Source organism: Sander lucioperca, chromosome 11 (genome assembly GCF_008315115.2).
Source record: "Sander lucioperca isolate FBNREF2018 chromosome 11, SLUC_FBN_1.2, whole genome shotgun sequence".
NCBI lineage: Eukaryota > Metazoa > Chordata > Actinopteri > Perciformes > Percidae > Sander > Sander lucioperca.
Genome location: NC_050183.1, coordinates 2,154,721 through 2,177,043, shown reverse-complemented (window position 1 = coordinate 2,177,043; position 22,323 = coordinate 2,154,721). Strand labels below are relative to the sequence as shown.

The window sequence follows — 22,323 nt, the reverse complement described above, 5'->3', positions numbered from 1 at the left end:
AGGGGTGGAGTGGAGTAGAATAGCACATCAGGTTTACATTGAGAATAAGGCGGGGAGCCAAGCCATCATCTAGAGGTATGATTCTGGATCAGAATATGTCAGACCATTATGGGGTCAGGTTAGAGTGGAGTACTGTGCAGCATGGGAGAAGATCGTTATTGGGGGCAATGACACCAGCACCACCAACTCACAGCTGTTGTCATCTGTGCCTCTGTCTTCTGGGGCGTAGTCCGGGATGCTGCAGTGGCCTACTTTTCTCTAAGACAGATGTAGCATGTGGGGTGAAGCTGTGCTGCCATGATTGTGTGTCTTTTTAATGTTGATTCAAAGTTTTTCAAATCTTATGTAAATCACTTGGCATTTGAAGTAGTGTTTGAAAGATGCTATACAGATTAATTTACCACCTGACTTACCATTATCCTGCCAAGCACAGTTCTTCCACCATACAAAGATTAGCTTACCGTCAAGGTCATTTCTGTGCTAAGGCAATTTCTTGGCCACCTTTTCAATCACAAGAAATAACAATTAACTTGCAGTAAACACTGTATATCCCATTTATTTTGTGATAAATGCACTGTAATGTAATTATACCTGTCGGAGAAATGGTACAAAGAGCAAGTTTGTCCTCTGTATGGGTGGCACCAAGACATGGTTAATGATAAGTGGTGTATTTATCTGATGGTAAGAGACCTCAGTTGCATTTTTCCAACCTCTCTCTCTAATCTCCTGTTATATTAAACAAGTAAAGACACATCTGACAGATTTCATGTTTATACATCAAAATAAACAGTGTTACAAGCCCTTATCTCTGCATCTCGGTGGTATGTCTTTGCTCTATGAATCATTGTTTCTGTAATCGAAATGAAATCCCACAGAATACAATGTGTATTGCAGTTCTCCTCCGGTGCCTTTTAATGGCTTTTGGTGATGTGGAACATTAAATATACGTATTTACTTAACAGTATCATCTTTGTTATTCTATTTTATTCATTCATTCTCTTGCTCAATGATGTGTATGGGAAAAATCTTGTCATTTGCAAAACAAGAGTACAAGCAGGTAAACCACTTTAAATCCTCAAAGGTGGAATTCTGCAAACTCATCTAAATGTGTGCATTCAAGTATTCAAGTTCAATTGTATCTACAAAAAAACCCCGATGCAGTTTAACTGAAAACGAGAAGTGCTAAACAGTAGAATTTGCCTGCAAAAGACTATACAAAGGTAAATCGATGTTTATATTACACAGTCCACAGTATCACAATGCCATATTGGAGCCTTGGGAGTCAGGGGAGAACCTTTTCCGAGCCTAGTTAGGACATCTGCCAGTAGAGGGATTGTCCAGTAGCAGGCTCTCTCCAGAAACTTGGCCACGGGCCTCTATGCAGAACCAAATAAGTCCACTGAAGTTACTGTAGAGCTTGTGTTAGAGTTTCCAGAACTTGAATGGAAAATGAGGCCTTTATCATGAAAAGGAGACCACACAAGAGCTGCATAGGTATTAAACTTTCCCACTAAAAGTTTATTGAGTTATTTTGGTTGCAACATCGCAATACCCAACCCAGTATGGGCCCCCCAAAAATAGAAATTAGCGTAGTAGTTTTAACATGGGATCTCACAATAAAGTGCTGGGCAGGTAAATGCTAGCAGGGAATCCTCAATATGTTTCACTGTGTGAAGGGGTTTCCCATATTTCAGGAACGCACTGCAGGCCTGGCCATCTGTCTTGTGGCTGTATTTCTCTTGCCCTCCTAAGCTTTAGTGGGCCACTGAGGTTTCCCAGTCAACAAACTTGAGCCAGGTTCAAATGACATAATTCCTCTGTCTCTTTTCATGTTGGATCATTAGTTGTTCAGTCTTTGCCTGGCAATTTACTAGGGGTGCTGGAGAGGTTGAAAAGCAACTGGGACCTGTAATAAATCTCCAGACATGGACACAGGGGTGCTGTACAGACATATTGAAGGATGGTTTGCCTTCTCATTCTCAACTTGGGGTGCTCACGTTAGGATTTATGTTTGGCTAAGAGCTAGCAGGCTAATTTTATGCTGCTAATGGTGGGATAGCATGTGGGAATCACCCATCGTCTCCGGATGACAGTCATGGTAATACACTGCTATAATAAGAGAGTGGAACCTTGATGAGTGAGATCCTATATAACTGCAACCGTCAGACTGACATCATAACGTAACCAATCATGTCACCTATCACATAAGGGGATTTCACAAGGGCGTTGATGTCATCTCCTTACCAAGATGGAAATCCCTGGTCATCTTTAGCTTGTTGGCTTCTTATTCTCCTGCCTGTTATAGCAAAAGGAAAGAGGATAAACCCAAGGGGATGGGGGGGTAAGGATACAAAATAAGTTTAAAGGAGAAAGCATACATCCAAAAACTGCATTTTGATTTGACGAATCATTCCCAAGATCCCAAGATTATAACAATTAAAATAACACAGTCATATGATATATAGAAAAAGTTTCCAAAATCTTAAAGCAACATTATGCAAGAGTTGTTATTTTTGAGATTTGATCTCCCTACAGTGTCGAAGTGGTACACCACTGTCGTAATGGACAGCTGTACACGTGCATTTGTTGTCAAGCTAAAGGATTTGGAACCTGCAAATACGACGTCAGAACCTCTATCAAAATGGGCTGACTTGGCTTATGATCAAAAACTAGCAAGTCGACAACTTTGAACATAGTCAAACATCAAGCAAATACAACAACACAGGATATAGTATGAAAACTGCACTCACGCTGCTTGGAATGTATATGGGGCACTGAATTTGATGGATTTACTGTTTATCAGTCCACAAATGAGACAAGAATTAGCTGGTTGGTGCACCCTGCGGCCCCTCTGCCTCACTCCCCCGCCCCTGGGATACTACTTGGACGCTGGGAGGGCGGCTATAATTCGGCCAGCACAGACCCCAACGCCAGGGGTCTGATCCTGGACCGCCCGCTCATCAAAAGTTACATAGTGCAAGAACAGACGTTTAGGGCATGGAGTGGGAATGAAAGAGGGGGTATTCTACCTATTACAAGTCAGTGTACCATTAAATTAAAAAAATATATTTTAAAGCTGTTATTTTAAGGTTAACAAGTTGCATAATGTTGCCTGATGCCCAAATAATTGTTCACTTTCCCAGGGCAGTAATGGAAAAGCCTTTGTTCTTTGGCAGTTAAGGTGGAAAGTTGGACGGATGTTGACTTCATGATGAACATAGAGACCCCAGGTTAATGAGAACATGGGTTGGTATGGGCGGGCCAGGGGATAGCTTCACCCTGTGCAAGATTGGGTTTTTAAACTGGGAGGATACTGTAAAATACCTATGAAAGAGAGGAGGCTCTGTTGCACATCCCCCACTCATTCACCAAAAAGTAGTATGACATTATGTCTTGTTACCAGTAAACTATGGACAGTTTGGTTTTCATAGAATGAGAATTATAAAGGTGTATGTATCATCTGAAGTCCTAGGTCACTGGATTTCCCAAGGCTGTTGTAGATCCTGTCCGGAAAATCAAAAAGTTCATATTTGTGATGTCACCAGAAATTTTAAATGCTTGTTAGCATGAGCATTAGGTCTTCTGTTGACAACATAGGTAAAATGTAATTGTTCATTAAATCTTATTTTATCTTAAAATTAAGTATGTGACGGAGGTACCAGATTTCCATCCCACTGATATAGTATACAACAGCTTAATTCTGGCAAACTTTAGCAGTTCTCGTGAAGATCTATGATTCCTCTTACATAAAGCTGTCTTTAAAAGGTTGAGGGAGCGTGGGAAAGACTGATGCAATTAACTCATCCTATGTATACAAACGCATTAATTAACACGCCTGTTACTGTTTGGAAACCAAAAATAACAGAGCACCCATCCAGGAAAGGTAATTAGTGGGAATGCTGTTCAGCAGCATTCCAACTATTGTTATTCTGTTCTTTCTTTATTCTTATTCCCTCTTCCGTACGTTTTTTGGCTCTCTGTAACTTCTGCATACATTCAGCTATTAAAACCATTCAAATTTTAAAATGTTCAGCTCTTTCAGCTAATGATGGGACTTCTTCAACTTTTTTTCTACTATTTATACTTTTTAAAATATTAAGCTTTTTATGACTTTTTTTTAACATTGAAGTCAATGAGAGCATGCTTCAAATCCTTCAAATCTTCTTCCGCTCCCAAAATTTTCAGCTCCTTTATACTTTCACCTACAGACGCCAAACAAACTTTAAAATGTTCACAAAATATTCAGTTATCCGGCTCTATCTTTTCAGTTTGATATCTTTTACAGTTTTTGTAAAAAAGCTGTTTAAGTTTAGTGATCATTTCAGGATTTTTCTGCGTTTCTAGTGAGTGTGTATTGCGTCTGGCAGAGTGGATGATGTCATCGTTAGAGTGCAGCAGCTTAGAAGAAATATCTTTGTCCCCTCTCTATAAATTGCTCTCACGCCCACAATATCTACTTGTCATACACAATTTATGCATCAAAACGTAGGTATTTTTGTCTAGTTTCAGCCAATGTGCTCAGTTATGCGATACGCCTTATACTTCTGGCTCGATGAGCTTCCAAATGACAAGAGTTCCACATCTGCCTCCTGCTATATTAAACGTCCTCCACATTTCCCAGCGAAACGCAGAGCGAACCACTTTTTTAAATCGCTGATATGCCCACATTTTTAAGTTTATCAACATAAATTTTACATGAATACGTTCACAAAGGTCTTGTGGTGGTCACGATTACATCATTTCACCAATAGAACTTATCGTTTTAGCAGTCTGAGGCTTTATTTCAGAGCTTGCTCTGTGTCTTTGAATAGCTCCAGTGGGGCACAGCTGGCAGTTTCAGCAGGTGACACGGTCGTTAACCTGATTAAAGATCAAAGAGATCTCATCACAGTCTTCAAAGGGTGTTTTCACTGGTCATACGTTACCATGACAACACTTTCACAGACAGTCAACTTGAATACTACAGGCAGTAATATGAACATTAGTCTACATCTTTAGTGTTCCACTTCTGTCTGACTGTCTCTGTCTCTCTGTCTCTGTCTGTCTCTCTGTCTGTCTGTCTGTCTGTCTCTGTCTCTCTCTGTCTCTCTCTGTCTCTGTCTCTCTGTCTGTCTCTGTCTCTGTCTGTCTATGTCTCTGTCTGTCTCTCTCTCTGTCTGTCTGTCTCTCTCTATGTCTCTGTCTCTCTGTCTGTCTCTGTCTCTCTCTCTCTCCCTGTCTCTCTCTGTCTCTCTGTCTCTGTCTGTCTGTTTCTGTTTCTCCCTGTCTCTGTCTCTCTCTGTCTCTCTGTCTGTCTGTTTGTTTCTCTCTGTCTGTCTCTGTCTGTCTATGTGTCTCTGTCTCTCTGTCTGTCTCTGTGTCTCTCTGTCTGTCTCTGTCTGTCTCTCTCTGTCTGTCTATGTCTCTCTGTCTGTCTGTCTCTGTCTCTCTCTGTCTCTCTCTGTCTGTCTCTGTGTCTCTCTCTCTCTCTCTCTGTCTGTCTCTGTCTCTCTCTGTCTGTCTATGTCTCTGTCTCTGTCTTTCTCTGTCTCTCTCTGTCTGTCTCTGTCTGTCTCTCTCTCTGTCTCTGTCTGTCTGTCTCTGTCTGTCTGTCTATGTCTCTGTCTCTGTCATTCTCTGTCTCTCTCTGTCTGTCTCTGTCTTTCTGTCTCTGTCTCTGTTTCTCCCTGTCTCTGTCTGTCTGTTTCTGTTTCTCCCTGTCTCTCTGTCTGTCTGTTTGTTTCTCTCTGTCTGTCTGTCTCTGTCTGTTTCTGTTTCTCCCTGTCTCTATCTCTCTCTGTCTGTCCATGTCTCTCTGATTGTTTCTCTATGTCTCGGTCTGTCTGTCTCTGTCTGTTTGTCTGTTTCTGTTTCTTGTTTTTATTCCCTCTTCCGTACGTTTTTTGGCTCTCTGTAACTTCTGCATACGTTCAGCTATTAAAACCATTCAACGTTTAAAATGTTCAGCTCTTTCAGCTAATGATGGGACTTCAACTTTTTTTCTATTATTTATACTTTTTAAAATATTAAGCTTTTTATGACTTTTTTTAAACATTGAAGTCAATGAGATCATGCTTCAAATCCTTCAAATTTTCTTCCGCTCCCAAAATTTTCAGCCCCTCCATACTTTCACAGTTCTAAATAAAGAACCTACGGTTCTCTCACACTGTCTCTCACTTTTTAGCATTAGCATGTGTGGTGATCAATGATCAAAGACAGGCTTTATAAGTGCTAAAGGAACATTAAGTATCGATACAGATGATACTGTAGTGGATATTGTGTATGCCTTTGGTGTGGGAGATCTAGGTTTGAATCCTGCTGTGATACATCAGTCAGTATGTCCCTGATTGAGATGTTATTTCACTTTTTTTCAATTATTCTCACTACTTCAACTTATTCTTACGGATTTAAGCTATTCAACCAGTTTAGCTTTAGCAATTCAGCTATTCATGTTTTATTTTGGCTCTCTTTTTCCTCTCATCTCTTTCTCTTTCTCTCCTCTCCTTCTCTCTGTCCTCTCTTTCCTTTTGTTCAGCCCCATTCTTTTCACCTAATATTTCACATCTCATATCAGCTAGATTGATGCTTTTTCGTTCTATGCAGTGTCTGATAATAATACAAATTATTTCTTCTTTCAGCCGTTTTAGGTAATTCATTTCAACTTTCATCTTTGACAGTATTACAGTTCAGCTTCAAGCTTTTCTAACAATGTATTTTAGCTCTTCACTTGGGTAATGCAGTTTAGCTTCCAACTCTAACAATTTTCCTGATTTTTTAGCAGTGTAGTGCATTTGAGCTTTAAGATTTTTCGTACTATTTGTTTCATATTTCTGCATTTGTGAGTGATTATCAGTTATAAAATATACTCAGACCTCACAATGTTCTACGTCTTTTGTCATTATTCAACTTTTGAAGCCAACAGTTCAGTTTAGCATAAGCTTTTAACTTTTTAATGAAATTCATACGTATTAAAACGATTTCCACTTTTTCAACTATTCTCACTACTTCAACTTCTTCTTACTGATTTAAGCTATTCAACCAGTTTAGCTTTAGCAATTCAGCTATTCAGCATTCCCACGCATTTTCCGCAGGAAATGCATTTTCTAGTTAAAGATCATAACCCTGTGTAAAAAAAGCATATTCCAAGAGCTTTGTTAAAAACTCCTGTACATAAAAAATTGCCTTTGCAAAAGAGGGGGCGGACACTTTTGCCTTGGACTCCAGCCCAGACGCTTGTGAAAAGACTTTGACCCAACTACAGTTGCTACAGTCCGTGCCAAAGTAGGGTTTTACTTTCAAGACCTTTAGGATAAAGCACCCTAAAGCACTAAAACACAATCTTGTATTCCTGGGCCTATTTTGTTGTTTGATTGTTTGAAGGTTCATGGTCAATATTCCTATCAAAATTGTATCCCCATGAAACCCAAGCACACCCCAAGTGTGTATTTTAAACCACTTGCAATTTTCATTCTTACTAATATGTGGTTCTTGTAACTGTTATTTATGACTATAGACTACTTTAGCTATCTGGAACACATTTAAATTTTGTGCTGAAATTATATTTAGCTAATATGTGTAATGACTTCTCAGTAAAGCTGAATCAACTTAAAGGATCTGACTAGCCCAGTGTGTCAGAGGCGAGTGGTGTTTTGCATTGAGGTTATCTTGAGTAAGAATCAGTTAAGTGGGAAATCACTTACCTCCTCTTTGGGTTTAACAACTGTTGGTTGACTGTAAGGGTATATAGGATGATTTGTTATCCGTTTTAATAAGATGATTTGTTATCCGTTTAAAGTAGAATTTTTGTTTACAAGTCAAATTTCCTTGCTTTAAAAAATCATTTTAAATTGAATTTGAGCATTTGACATTGATGTAATGTCACAGAGCAGCAGCTCACCACTTCTTTCCTTTGATGAAGTCATTGTTTGGGGTTACAGTCAGTATTTAACTGTAATGTCTACATCCGTCCTTGTATCACTCACAATTTCCTCAAATATGACTCAGCTGTCTTTGTTTTAAATGGGCAGAACACAAGCTCTGCTATCTGAGGATTGTAGAATGACTTCTACCTTGACCCCCCCCACAACCCGCAGTGCCAACAATTTGGGTGGGAGGGATGGGTTAAGATGAGCTTCCTGTCTCTATTCTTTGAGTCCTTAACGGGAACTAGTGTAAAGAAGACTTCTGAGAACCATTGTGAATTTTCTGCTGTTGGAGTGAACAGTTTGGGAAGATAGCATGAAGGACACTGCAAACAAGGACTCCTGGATTATTCAGGTATACAGGCAGATGGCTGACTTCATATTAAAATAAATGTGTTCATCAGAGCACTGTAGCTAAGAAGTTATGCAAGTTAGTGTGAGTGACTTTTGCCATTTATGTACATCTAAATATGACCAAATCTCCCAAAGAATGTTATCTAATGTATTCCATCAAATGAAAAAGCACATTTCTAAAATAATAATAATAATAATAATAATAATAATAATAATAATAATAATAATAATAATAATAATAATAATAATAATAATAATAATTCACTTTTGGACTTCTTTTAGATCTTGAAACAACAATTTTACTGTACTTATAACATTAATTATATTTGATCACGTTAAATAGACAAAGCTTTACAAGTTTGGATATATTCACATACATTTTTGACAATTTTGCTTGTCAAGCATAATTTTAAGATGTTGCACAGCACAGTCCTGAATAAGAATGACACTTTCAGAAGTGGGGTGTCTTTGTCTCAACAGGAAGCACCATTCTGTAATTACATATCAGTTGTTCATGTCTCTGTTTGAAGTTTTTGGATAAAAGGTCAGTAGCCACAACCTAAGCTGCAATCAGATATTCTGTCAAAAGGTAATCAAGTAATGTAGGTTTTCAATTTGCTCTGTCTCGCCAAAGGGAAATGATTCCCTCATCCAACCGCTTTGAAATCTACTTTAATCTATCAAACTGTTGGTCCAAAGGAAACAGGTTTAATCTTTTGATTCAAGTGCCCCTCACTGAGTACAGAATTCTCTTTAAAGTATGAGTTGGCAGCATGACTCCCGAAGATCAAACTGTTGCTGTGGTCAAAATAGTGACATCCTCAATTTAAAATTGTTTAAATTGATTTCCGGAAGACAGGAACATGGAAAAAAAACTCAAGGTTGACTGCTCAGGTTTTCAATTACAGTGACATTTCCAAACACTGACGTTTCAGAAGATGAATCAATAATATATACTGCTTTTGGTTCAACCTCCACGCAAAATATGATTCACTTACCGTGTTGTTGTTTTGTTACTTTTTTTGCAGTCTGGTGTGACCTAAACGGTAAACGTCTGAGGAGGAATAGAGTGTGTAGGAGTGTGTCCATTCTGGCTGTGGCCCTCAGAGCTCAGACATACAGCACAATATCAACACACACAGTAGCCATCTATTAGCCCAGTCCTATTATTCAACCTTGCCTTCACCCTTTTCTCCCATTTCTCACGCTTTCTTGTACCGTGGTGCAGTTCCTGATTTTATGGGGACAGGACCAGAATGGAGTCGGAGAATTACGCCAGCTCATATTGTTAATCGTTAATAGACGTTAATCGTATTGTTAATTGTTAATAGACATTAGCCTACATAAACAACAGCTGCCACACATAAAAACAAAGCACTTAAAATGTAAATGCGGTTGATAAAGCCTGTGGGGGCAAGACTTAGAACCGCTATTACCTCACATTGCAAAGTCAGTGTATCCACTTGCCCCCACTATCCTCACATTCAAATCCACTGAATGAAGTGAAATCTTTACAGACACACGCCAGATGGTACTGTTCAGACATGCTAGCATCATGTGATGCTCTAGTGATGGCAGTGTTGATCAGTTAGTCCATCACTTTGGTCCAGACTGAATATCTCAACAAATACTGCATGGATTGCCATGGACTGAGTGCAGACGTTCATGGTGCCCAGAGGATGAATAGTAATGACTTTGGGGATTTCCTGACTTTTCCTCTACTGCCAGCAGCAGGTTGGCAGAGTTTAATCCAAAGCCATCAGCAGTACACACGTTGCGACCCAAAAGCTGCAATTTATAACAGTCAACAAGTATCAAATGAAAAATGGCTGGACAAAGAGTAGAAATTAAGCTGGATTTGCAGATCTCACGTTTTCCCAGGAAGAGAAAAGCAGGCTGTATTTGGAACTACTGCATTACTCACAACCCCCACTGATATAATTGGCCATAGCCGGAGGAGAGGACGACATGCCCCCCTCTCCAGGCCATGGCCAATCTCCTGCACAGATCAATCAAAGCAGTTCAACACTGGCCCTTTCAGCACCAGGCCACCCCTGGACTGATGAACGACCGTGGCTACAGTATACCCCCTACACATACACACACACACACACACACACACACACACACACAAAACTGATGCAAACATGTGGCTGGTATAGTACAGTCAGACAGGCCTGACAAATACCTGTAGCTGCCCACCCACCTTCCTAGTGTATAGCACTTATATGAGTCCAGTAGAGAATTACAACTCATCTTTTGTTTATGCTAAACATAATACAAGTCCATCTGGTAGGTTCTTTTATCCAAAGAGTGCATGAGCAACCCTGGTGGGAATTGAACTCCTTACCCCTAAAAGATTTTGAAAGTCTTACTGTAACTCTGGTAGCATACACACAAATTTGAATAAACCATCCAGCATTAGTCAGAACAGCAGTCAACATCCTCCGTCAAAGAATAAAAATCATCTGTCAGGAATTACCTAAATGACTCATACTCCCTATGCCTTTTTTAAAAACTATTGAACAAGGGCGCCTGGATAGCTTACCTGGTAGAGCGGGTGCCCATATATAGAGGTTTACTCCTTGACGTAGCGGCCGTGGGTTTGACTCCGACCTGCGGCCCTTTGCTGCATGTCACTCCCCCTCTCTCTTTCCTTTCATGTCTAAGAGAGAAGACACACCAGCCCGATAATCGGCCGTCGGACCGTCTGGCGAGGTCGGTGACTCGAGTCTGTTCAGTGTGTCCTGTGCCGTCGGCCGTCCGAGGAGCCGTCGGCCTTCATTTTGGCCGACCCAACATGTTCAGTTGGAGACAGGGCAGTCGGGACTCACCCGGAAATGGCGAGCAGATGAGCCTCTCAAAATCTGACGAAAATCTTTTAAACTGACCTTTGTCAATCTGAAATGAAGACAGATTCAGAAACTGCACGGCCTATTTCTATTTCTATTTCTTCGCCATGACAGCCGGTTTTCATTTTCTGGTAAATAATCAGACTGTTAATGGAAACAATACAGAGCAGCGCCTGTCGGCTCAAGTCGGCATCGCCTCAGTGTGTTCTGAGGCATGTTTTGGACCTCGGGGACCCGACTGATCAGTCCGACTGACTTTTCTGCCGACGGTCGGCCCATCTGGTTGGTGTGTCAGGGCCCTAAGATGTCCTGTTCCAATAAAGGCCTAAAATGCCCAAATATAATCTTAAAAAAAAAAAATTAACAAATTGCTCTCATCCTCTCTGTGCCTCTGTAATTCAGATTCAGCAGTAGCCAGGTTTTTAGAAAGAAGTGTTTTAAAGAACTTGGATTTTTCACATTTCATATATTCAATTAAATGTTCAGTTATAATTAATGTGCAAAGCATTCTCCAGAGTGCCAGGAATAAACTGGGGGAGCTTATTTGGTTTTGGTTTGGTTTATTTACAGATATAGAAAGACAAAAGGATCAAAGGGATAACATGTAAAAGCGATGAACACTTTTTTCCAACATGGTCCCTGATTAGCAAGCTTATTGCTTATTAATTTAATAAATTACACACACACACACACACACACACACACAAATGGAGAGATGTCAGAGTGAGTGGGCTGCAACTGCTGAACAGGCACCCTGAGCAGTTTGGGGGGGTTCAGTGCCTTGCTCAAGGGCACCTTGGCAGTGCCCAGGAGGTGAACTGGCACCTCTCCAGCTACCAGTCCACCTCCATATTTCAGTCCGTACGGGGACTTGAACCAGTGACCCTCCGCTCCCAACCCAACTCCCTACACACTGAGCTACTGCCACCCCACATTATTTTGTTGGTCAACAAATAGTCCATTTTAAACACATTGACTAAAAAACTCTAAAAATAAATATGTATACGTTAGAGTTTAGATTCTCGTTATTTTCTGCCACATCCTCGGCCCGGGCCGGACCGCGCCTGGGCCGGACCCTTGATCAAGCAATTTTTTTCTTCTTTTTTTTTTTTTAATCTTATTATCCTATTTGGGTGGGGAGATAGCTATGCCATAATCAGAAATATAATAAATATATATATAGGCTATATAAAAGTAACAAATGTGTACAAAAGTTAGGCTGCAGTTACAAAATGCAGCACGTGTCATGCGCGGAGTCTCCTCCTCTCGCACGCATCACACCGGGAGCTTGAAGATGTAAAGGAAAAAAGAAAAACAGGAGAATTAACTTTGAGCAAGTGTGGAGGAAAGTCGGAGGTATGGAAGCAGTTTAAACAAGTCCTGGGCAGTGACAACAATATGTTGTTCATCATTGTTTCTTTCTTTTTTTTACGTTTCTTCATTCGGATCCACTTGCGATCCGTTCCATTCTAAACAAACAGCGCAGTTTACAGGCTTCGTCCTTGTTGTATTATTCTAAACAGATTTTTCCAGTTCAAACAACTCTGAATTGTAGTTGAGAACGTCAGTTAGGCCCACGTATTAAAAAATTGTCGGGTTTAAATCGGGCTCGGGCTCATAATTACAGTTAATGTGTCGGGCCGGGCCGGGCTCGGACACAACGTGCTCGGGCTCGGGCAGGTTCGGGCTTGATTTTTTGGGCCGATCTAAGCTCTAGTATACGTACAATTTGTGAGTTTTTAGTCTTCTCAATTCCTAAAGTCCTTGTGGCTTAACTTCAGCTGGACACATTTTTCTATAAAAACAATACAATTTATCCTCTCTAATCTGTCATGATCAGGGTATTGAGATATGTAATAACTGAACTACATGAAACTACACTATGTCATGCAGCTTTTGTCCAAGACAAATCTCCCTTGGGACAAATAAAAAAATCTTGAATCTTGAGCTAGTTCAGGTTTAGGTGTTTTCACTTGTCTCCACTGGTCATGTTCTTTTGTTCTCAGTTTCCTCCCATTGTAAGCACTTAAACAATGGTAAACTACACTACATTTCACAAAGTGGGTGATTTACGTGCAAGGAAGCCTTTTATTAGTAGTCCACCCACATTCTCCCCACATCCGCACTTAATTGGTACCTGAACATCTCAGCCCTCACACTTCCTTGTTAGTGCAATATAGCTACAGTATTAGCACAGAGTCATTGGAGATTAATGTCAGGTAAGTGGTGAGGTGTTTGTATATATAGTTTCCCTCTCTGCACAGTGCTTCTGGTAATTTGATACTGTTATTCTTTTACCTCAATTTTCCTGACAGGTGACTCATGACACAACTTGAAGGTTTTTTTGGCTCATGTTCAATTCACAGTTGCTTTCCCTTTAATCACCACAGAGGAAGAAAAAACATGACACTTGGCAGCTGGAAGTGAATATTTTTAATCGGTCAAAGCTTAACATAAATAAGACATGTGTTTCATGTTTTCATGATAGTCATTAAGTATTATCAGTAAACCTCTAATTACTCCTAGAAAAACTACTGTCCAAGCTCTAGCTGGATTATACTGTAAATGGATGAATCCCATTTGGCAACAGGTGTCCGATTTTACTAAGTCTCAGGTCAAACTATGGTATTTAGGGGTTGAAATATCCAATGTTACTGTTACGAAGTTCCACAAAGGTATTTTGTGTATACTGTATCAGAGTAAATCATTATGGTATGTATGAAACAGGTGTTGTTTAACACAATAATCCATCTGTCCATTAGGTCCACCTGCTTATCCTTTGCAATTGAAAAATTGAAAAAGACATTTAAGTGCAATTATTTTTTAATTAGTTCTGAGTAAAACATTATACAAATTTAAAATAGAAGAAATTACAATGTCAAAATGCATCACCTTAAACAGAAACAATTCAAAAATTAGGAATAAATAAATAAATAATAAAATAATATAAATTATCTTTTGAAGATTGAGTTTAGCCTTTTTTCTTCAGGAACGTATCAACATCTTTGTTTTACAATTTTATGATTTTCAAACATTTCAATGCCATATACTTAAAGGGTATTCATTGTGTTTTTAGTGCTATATTTTGACCTGTGGTTGGTCCACGTTGTATTCTCATCATAAACAAACCACAAGCCTTTTTGCTTTGGCAAAAAACAATAGACCTAGGTTTAAAGGTGGGTCCATGCAGCTGTTATAGTACTGTAAGGGTTTCCATTGCACCATTCTTACCTGTACAATATACTATAAGTGTATCTATGTAAGCTCTGTTGTTAGTCATTTACTGATACCATAACATTATTTGCCAGCAATTGAGAATCATTTCCTTACACATATGTAGTTTAGTGGGATTTTCTGCAGTCAAAATTATATATACATTATAAAAGAGCCATAAGTGGTATTGGAGTTGCAAATATTGGATAGTTTAAATGCTGGATTGAGTTTTTATTTGTTTAGAAGGGAATCATGTGTGAATCTTCTTCATTGTCCACATGGTAAACCTGGAAACAGAACTTCATGAAGTGAATTAAACCATCTCTTTATCACTTTCACCACAGTCACTCTTTGTCTCTCATTGACTCTTTCTTTATCATCTGCTCTCTCGCTCCAGTCTTTCATGTTTTTTTTCTTTCCAGCTCTCTATTTTATCTCTGTCTCTCTTTTCCGTTTCTCACTGTTGCTGTGAACTGCCTTTCCCATGCGCTGCAGGCGTGGTTATACCCAAATCCAGGAGGGAATTACTGAGAAAACATCTCTGGTTACCACCGTCTCTGTGGCTATGCTCCTTACCAATTTTTACAACTGGTCCGTTTGAAGTCATGAATGAAAAATGACAATACTCTTGCTTTGACCTAAAAAACAGGTTGGTGAGCGCTATTCACTGGCAATTAGAAACCTCACACAAGTATTGAATGCAAGTGCTGGGCTGCATTCAGTCTTCCTGCTTCTTGTTTCTGTATGGGTATGTAAAAGCTCTCAAGAAAGAGTAAGCTAAGGCCTTCCAAGGAGCTATGCTGGCGCAGAATGGCAAATTTGCTTTTTTTTAACTAAATAAGTGTGGTACAACCATTGTGAGTGCTTATTTAAGGTGAAAATTGTATCTAAATAGAGGTTATTGCATGATTAAATGCATCCTGCTCTGGCAGGTGACCAGGTCTGAAATGAAAATTAGAATTCTGAACATGGATGCAACTTAAACAGAATTTAGTATTGGTTCCTTTAAAGGTCCAGTGTGTAACGTGTTTAGTTGTTCATTATCAAAATCTGTGTTACCTGTTCACAAACTTGTCCTTTTTCATGAATATTTACCACCACCATCAATGGTTTGTGTTAAAACAAGTACCTTTTTTACGTAATTTAAGTTAAATAGTTGAAGTAGTAGTATGTTACAAACGTGACTTAGGTTTGTAAACAAGTCAACGTTGACTTTTGGTTTCACATGGGACACGGACAGCGGCCTCCTGGGTAAACGTCGTTTTGTTTGACCCATCCCTACCTACGTGGACTTTTGCGGACTTTGATTAGAAACATAGTTGTGAAACATCAAAGACAAATGTAATTTGGAACAAAATATGTTTCCCTCAAAACATATTTGAGAATGCGCTTTTGTTGTATGGCTATGGGAACGTAATTTTTAGGAGACAGGGCAGGTTCCGGAGGTTTTGATTGTATGACACGATCACCCTCTACAGAGGGAGTTTGCTGATTGAAAGCTCTGTAACAGCTACTAAATGGACCTTGTGAAGCTATTGTTTTGTCAACGACTGGATTAAAGGTGATGAATGATGAACTGTTAATCTCAAATTTTAAGACAATTGACAACTGGGCAAACTCCACCTCCTAAGGAAGATCATGTCATATGGTCGAAAGCACCATAACAGCTACTAAATGGCTCTTGTGGTGAGATTGTTTTGTCATCAGCTATTACTTAGCTTGTAGATGGTGCACGGTGGCTGGAAACTGTAGGTCTGACCACAATGTTGGCTCAGCCTGGTTAGTAATGCTTTGCATTTTAATGCTTTGCATTAATAACACTGTATGTAGTTTTCCCCTAAACCCATATAAAGACTGTGACTGTGTAGGTTCTTAGGGTTGTGCTCTTTTCTAACAGTGCCACTGTTAGTAGAGGAAGCCCCTGAAGTTAAAGATAAATCAGCTTTCTCTGTGTAAACCACAAGGATATTCCAACAGAGCTGCTGTGAAATTACAAAGAGAAAAAAAGGTGATTAGCCCGAATTTGTCTAATAATTGCCAGAATATTAAACTGCATTGATGTTCAGAATTGAAAGCTAAGCTCATCACAGGGATGGATGAATAATCCTTTGAATAAAACATTAGCAAGCAACTGCATGCCAAAACACGCCCACACAGGACTTACTTTTCTCCCACTGCCTAATAGGCTTTCTTCCTCCTCCTTCATTTGCCATTTCCTCTTTTTCTCTTTCCCAATCTTACAAACACATACACACACTCGACCACCTAGACAATTACAGACGTCTGCTCATTTAGCCTGTGGGAGCTTTTGGCAGTTTATGAGCCAGATACCACACTTTAGAAGAAACAATTTGGTATGGTCATGAAGGAGCAGATCATAAAATGCTCATCCACGTGGTGTAGATATCGCAAGGCCCTCTTCCTCGAGGTAAATGGTCAGCTCATGTTTTTTTCATTTATGAATATTGCTCTTGAGCAACAGTAATGGCATGATTTTGTGTCATTAAGAGTTTTATTAAGTGTGAGATATACTTTGAACATTATGTATTTGTTTATATTTCTTTATCATGATGGCGTCCTCTTCCATTAATAGAAAAAACATCATCTGAGCTCCTCAGAGGCTGAATATTGAGTTTCAACATCCAACCCCACCAGAGGGCACTCTTTTGAGGATGGACATTTGTGAGTTGAAGTTCAAACTTGTCCTACTTTGCTTCATAACACTGATACAGTGTTAAAACTGCACACATGGGCATTGACCGTTTGTAGATTGCAGGCTGTGGGAGGATTTCAGACTGGGCACTGCAGCACACCAACATGGTGCTCTGTTCAGACTGAAGCTGCAGGTGGGAGACAGAGAGCGTCTCGGGTCTAGCGTTTGCGTGTGTGTGTGTGTGTGTGTGAGAGTGTGTGTGTGCGCATGCATGTTTTTGTTACCTCTTGGGACTTTTTTGTGTGTGTAAGATGTTGCTTAGGGCCCCAAAATGTTCATAAACGTCTGTGAGCAGATCCCACATACCGTTATCAGTCATCCATTGTTGAATGCCTCATCCTATTCATACCAGCTTTGCTTACCCGCGAGCACCCACAACTCTTGCTGTCCTGCTGATAAGGCTGTCTAAAAAAAGTTCTCCACAACTTGTAGCAGCTCACCATTTATTAAAACTGGTGCTGGAGGTGTTATATTAATGTACATCACTTCAGTTTTGTTAGTTGATGCTAATACCTGTTTGCTTTGCAAATATGTCAAGATCGTCTGTCTTTTCTTGTATGTTATGGTAGTTGGTGGCAAAGATCCACCGTGTTTTGGGACATAAGTTGAACCTATAGCTAACCTATATGCTAAGAAACAGCAAACTATGTTAATTGTTCCCAAATATTTAAAAATAGGCAATGTTGTGCTGAGAAAAATATGTATGATGTGCTAAAAGTTATGTATTCTTTGTAAAAACCTTTGAAAGATGTTAGTAGTAATCACTTGAAGCAACCAACAGACTGACGTCAACATCTGTCAAAAAAGATGTGCTGACATCTGTGCCAGTTTTCTGTCTCATTATGAAGTTTCCCATCATACCAAACAAGAAAAATGAAATCCAAGGCTAGTGACAATGTAAGAGGACAAAAAATAACCATCTTGATCATGTTCAAGCCATCATGTGCCCCTCTGGCCCTGTTTGATGTCTCTTTCAAACAAAGGGACAGAAACCCCCCACAGAACAGAACAAAGGCATACAACACTTTCCATATAAATGTTGAGTGGAAAGAACACTAAAACCAGAGTAAGAGTGAGCAGATGTGCCCCGGCAAAGAGATGACACCATGTTGTTCGTCTTTGAAAAAGCCACATGTGTCTGATGTTGGGGACATGTAAAAAGTCTATCGTCGTTCGAGGAATGGAGAGGAAAGGCTCTGTGGTGCTGAAGCTGTTGGGTGGGTGGTAATTTTTTTTCTCTGCTGGTGCATTGTCAGCAGTGCCACTCCTGCCACCTTCTGGACCTCGGTGAGACGGATGCATTGGGTCAGAAAAGAATGAAGAAGTCAACAGTGTGTGTACAATAGACCTCATCCAAAAGATACATGGAAATTACAGCATGTCTTTAAAGTACATGAGTGGGGTTGCTACAACTGAAACTTGAAGAGAAATGAAACCCGCAAGAGAGGCAGCAAGTTTGTGATCAAAGTTTTGAAACTGCACTACAGGTGTAAATGGACTGGGACTGTGTTCTATGGTATTTCGAATTGGAAGCTTTCATACATGAGGGGCTGTATGGAGTGAATAAAACATATCAAGAAAGTAAGGGTACTAGGGTACTAGCATGAATACCATCTGACAAATCTATTGCATCAAAGAAAAGTCAGATAAAATCCATTTGGAGAAGCAAACAGCTGGAGTGCCATTAGTCATATCATGGTCATTTGAATACAGCCAAACGTTATGGGAAATATCTACAATCCTGGCTCCTGGCACACAGTGAGAAATAACTGTGTTTGCTCTGATGGGGCACGACATGACATTGTGTTGTTATAAAATAAAGCCCCCTCTCTGCAATGTTTTCATTTATTTGCCAGGATGATCACAGAGTACATACTTTAAAAAATAAGTGTGAACTCAACAGGAAGTTTATGAGGTACTAAAAAAACGTGATTAAACTAAACATTAAATGGTACATCAAGCTGTTTCAAAAGCTACCATCTAGTGGATTTTTAAAGCATGAATATGCAAAACATCAAAGACATCAAAATCATTTACATCACCGTTCTTTCTTGCCAAAGATAATTGAGGTCTAGAAATCACATTTACATCATTCATTACATCAGTAACTCTCACTATTAATAAAATGTGTTCAATCTTTCCAACTGTCTTCATACTGTACACTATGTGGCTGAAAATACTGCGTACACTGTACCTTCTCCCGCTATACAAAAAACGGATACAAGATCTTACAGTAGAAGAGATTCCCAATCTCACCAGGGCTAATCTGGAAAATAGTGGTTAAATAAAATGATTTAGAAATTATACACTAAGTAAAAAAAGCATCAGAAGGATCCATGATTTACAGAATCGAGGCCTACATATCCTGGGTTGTGACTGACCCATATTCCGGAGCCAGGAAACTTGTCCTCACCACCACCACCTCCACAAGCAGCCCGGTCCAACACAGGTTAGCCGTAGAGGGCCTACTGATCGTGATCCAAAGCGACCCTGTGCTAATTCCCTGGTGAAAGCCACCCAGTCAGTCCAGGGATGCCTCAAACCTCAAGGTTTATATGAACAAGCTCCACTCTGAATGAGAACCCAGGCCGGTAATAACAGACCTCAGGTTTTGACTGAAGAGAGAGCGGTGAACAGAGACTCACCCCGTTCGCCCCCTCGTTTTCTTTCCCTGCAGGTTTTGGGAGAATGTCGAACACGCTTCCTGTAAAGCGATGTAGTATTTATTACAGCCCCCGTTTTTGATGGCTGGGGTCATGTAGCCTGCTGTCTATTTATCCTAGAGGTCATTTACTACATTAGGTCTGGTTTTGGGGCCAGGAGAGGAAGAGAAGAACAAAATCTAAGATGCAGAAACTAAATTGGTAGCAAATGTACAGCCTCCAACTTGCCCCTTGGCCCTAATGCGTTTTTCAAGTGAGCTCTGCTCACCGTGTTCCAAGATGCGGGGACGGCTTGCCTCTGAAATAATATTTCAACAGTGGTTACAGACGCAAAACCGGCGCCATCTCTCAGCTTGGGTTGTTCCCACCAAAGTGCAGCATAAGGGATTTTCTTTTTATTTCTGGGAAGATGTTATGCTTTGCTGTGTAGTGGTGGAGGCCTTAAGGTTAACAGAAGCAGGCCCATGACCAAAAGGTTGCAGGTTTGAATTCCCAGGACGAATGATCTACCTATTCTCCTGAGCTATTCCACTGAGGTGCCTTTGAGCCAAGCATTTTGTATCTCCAGTGGAGCTGTGCACTGGACTCAGCAAGAGAGTGTGGTTGTACTGGGCTGCTCCCAGGTTGGATGAATGAAAGTGTGTGAATGTGATGCAGGGCGTTGCTGGAAAAAAAAGAGCATGTGTGCTCAATTTCCCAAGAAAGGTTAAAAACAGACACCAGCACAGAGGCTACCAGGCCGCCCACACAAGCTTGAAATGGAGCTACTAAAGTTATATAAACAAATTGAAAAACACACCTTATGCTAATGAGAGATAATTTATCCTGATGGGGTCATTCTGGTCAGCCATTTAGCAAAAAGGATTTCAACTAAGTTTGAGATCAATTTCTCAAAGATGTTTTCCTGGAGGCTAAATTGCCACTCTTCTGCAGCTAAACTCAATAAAAGATGACTTTGACCATCTCATTTTCATTTAAATGGCCAAGTAGAGTCCAATGTGCTTGCTGCTTTCCGACAGCCCAACAGGCTCAATAAAAGCCAATGATCTGATGAAAACAGGAAAACCGTGTTGTTGTCTTATACAAACAGCATATGGTTTGCTCAGTGTGGCTGCACATGGCAGCACTCCTTCGACTTCATTTGCTCCTCTGTATCGAGTTGTCCTCTTACCATCTGGGCAAATTTAAAGTTTCCCACTCTCCAAGTTTCTTTTGTCAACACTTTACAGTACTGCAGCCTTTATCAAGTGTATTAATAAGCATCATGTTAATATGTTTAACAGCAGGCATAATAGTATTGGTATTTTAAAATGAGAATAATGAGTGCTCATTTATAGATGCTTACAACAAAGTATTTTTATAATAATGACGTTTTTGTTTGAATCTTGATGCATTAGTACTCAAGAATCACTTCTGCTTTTATTTTAGAAACATGCTTATTACTCATTATTGTTGATTGCTCTCTGAGCTTTACCCTGCAGTTTCAGAAAATGCGCATATTCGCTTTCTTGCCGAGAGTAAGATGAGGAGATTTTTATGTCCGTGAAATATTAAGCTTTTTGAGTATTGATTCTTTATTTGCAGAACAGAAGCAGGGACTTCCTGAAGTATAAGATGGTTACATGGCAACCTTACTGTGACCGTTAAGACTCCAGGATGTCACATTGCCTGCCCAAGAAAAAGGCCAGCACATAACTTCCTGTAAAACCACAACTTGGTCTTTGGTTTCTGTACAGATGTTAGAAATGAAATATAACAAGTAAATTAGTGAGCTGTAAAGGTGCTGGTAGCTGGATGTGTTACCTTTGGACAGAGCCAGGCTAGCTTTCCTTTGTTTTCAGTCTTTATGCTAAGCTAAGCTAACTATCTACTGGGTGTTATCATGAATCCCACTTGCTGAAAAATGAAGCCAATGCCTAAGTACCAAACACTGCAGTTCATCGAGTGGCCACGTGGGGCTGGCTCCAAATGAGAGTCAATCCGCATAGACCCACATTTTAAAATGCCCAACTTTACAGCATGGCTAAAAAAAGGTTTTGGTCTCTATAGCTAATCTCCCCATTTATAATAACTGTGGGGGGAACTATTCCTTTAAAGAGGTTTGAGTGACTGTAGATGGTACTATTTTCTTCAGCTACGGTGTGGGAGCAGGGGCGATTCTAGGATCTGACCTTTGGGGGGGCTCAGCCCCTAATGAAAAGTTTATAGCAGTTAAGCTAGGGAGGTCCGGGGGCATGCCCCCGTAAGATTTTTTTTTTTAAACCCTTAAATCATGACTTCTTGTGAGTTTTGGGGAAATAAATAGACAGATTGAGACATGCAATTATGACAAACTATCAACAGATTCAAGGCATCTGCTGTGAAAAAAGATGGCAACTACAAAGCATGATTATTGCAGCACACCTACCCAGGGGCGTCGGACTGGGGGGAAAAAGAGGACTGAGTACCCAGGGCCCTCGTGCTTCAGCACCCCTAAAAATAGCCTAGCGCCGCCTATGTGTGGGAGAGTGTTGCTTTTGCTACCTAATAAGACCCTCTCAAACAATTCCCTGTGAAGATTTTTCTCAGACATGACCAGATACTGAGTGAGGACATGGGCTCAAGGTGTGAAATCACTTCCATCATCT

At 40.1% G+C, this 22,323-nt stretch overlaps 1 long non-coding RNA gene across 1 annotated transcript; it reads left to right on the top strand.

Annotated features, from left to right (window-relative positions):
• The first annotated feature begins 649 nt into the window (after positions 1-649).
• LOC116055391 lies at positions 650-22,118 on the top strand. Its single transcript, XR_004106277.2, has 3 exons — positions 650-662; positions 18,099-18,105; positions 21,845-22,118. It is a non-coding gene; the product is annotated as an uncharacterized LOC116055391 (long non-coding RNA).
• Positions 22,119-22,323: the final 205 nt, after the last annotated feature.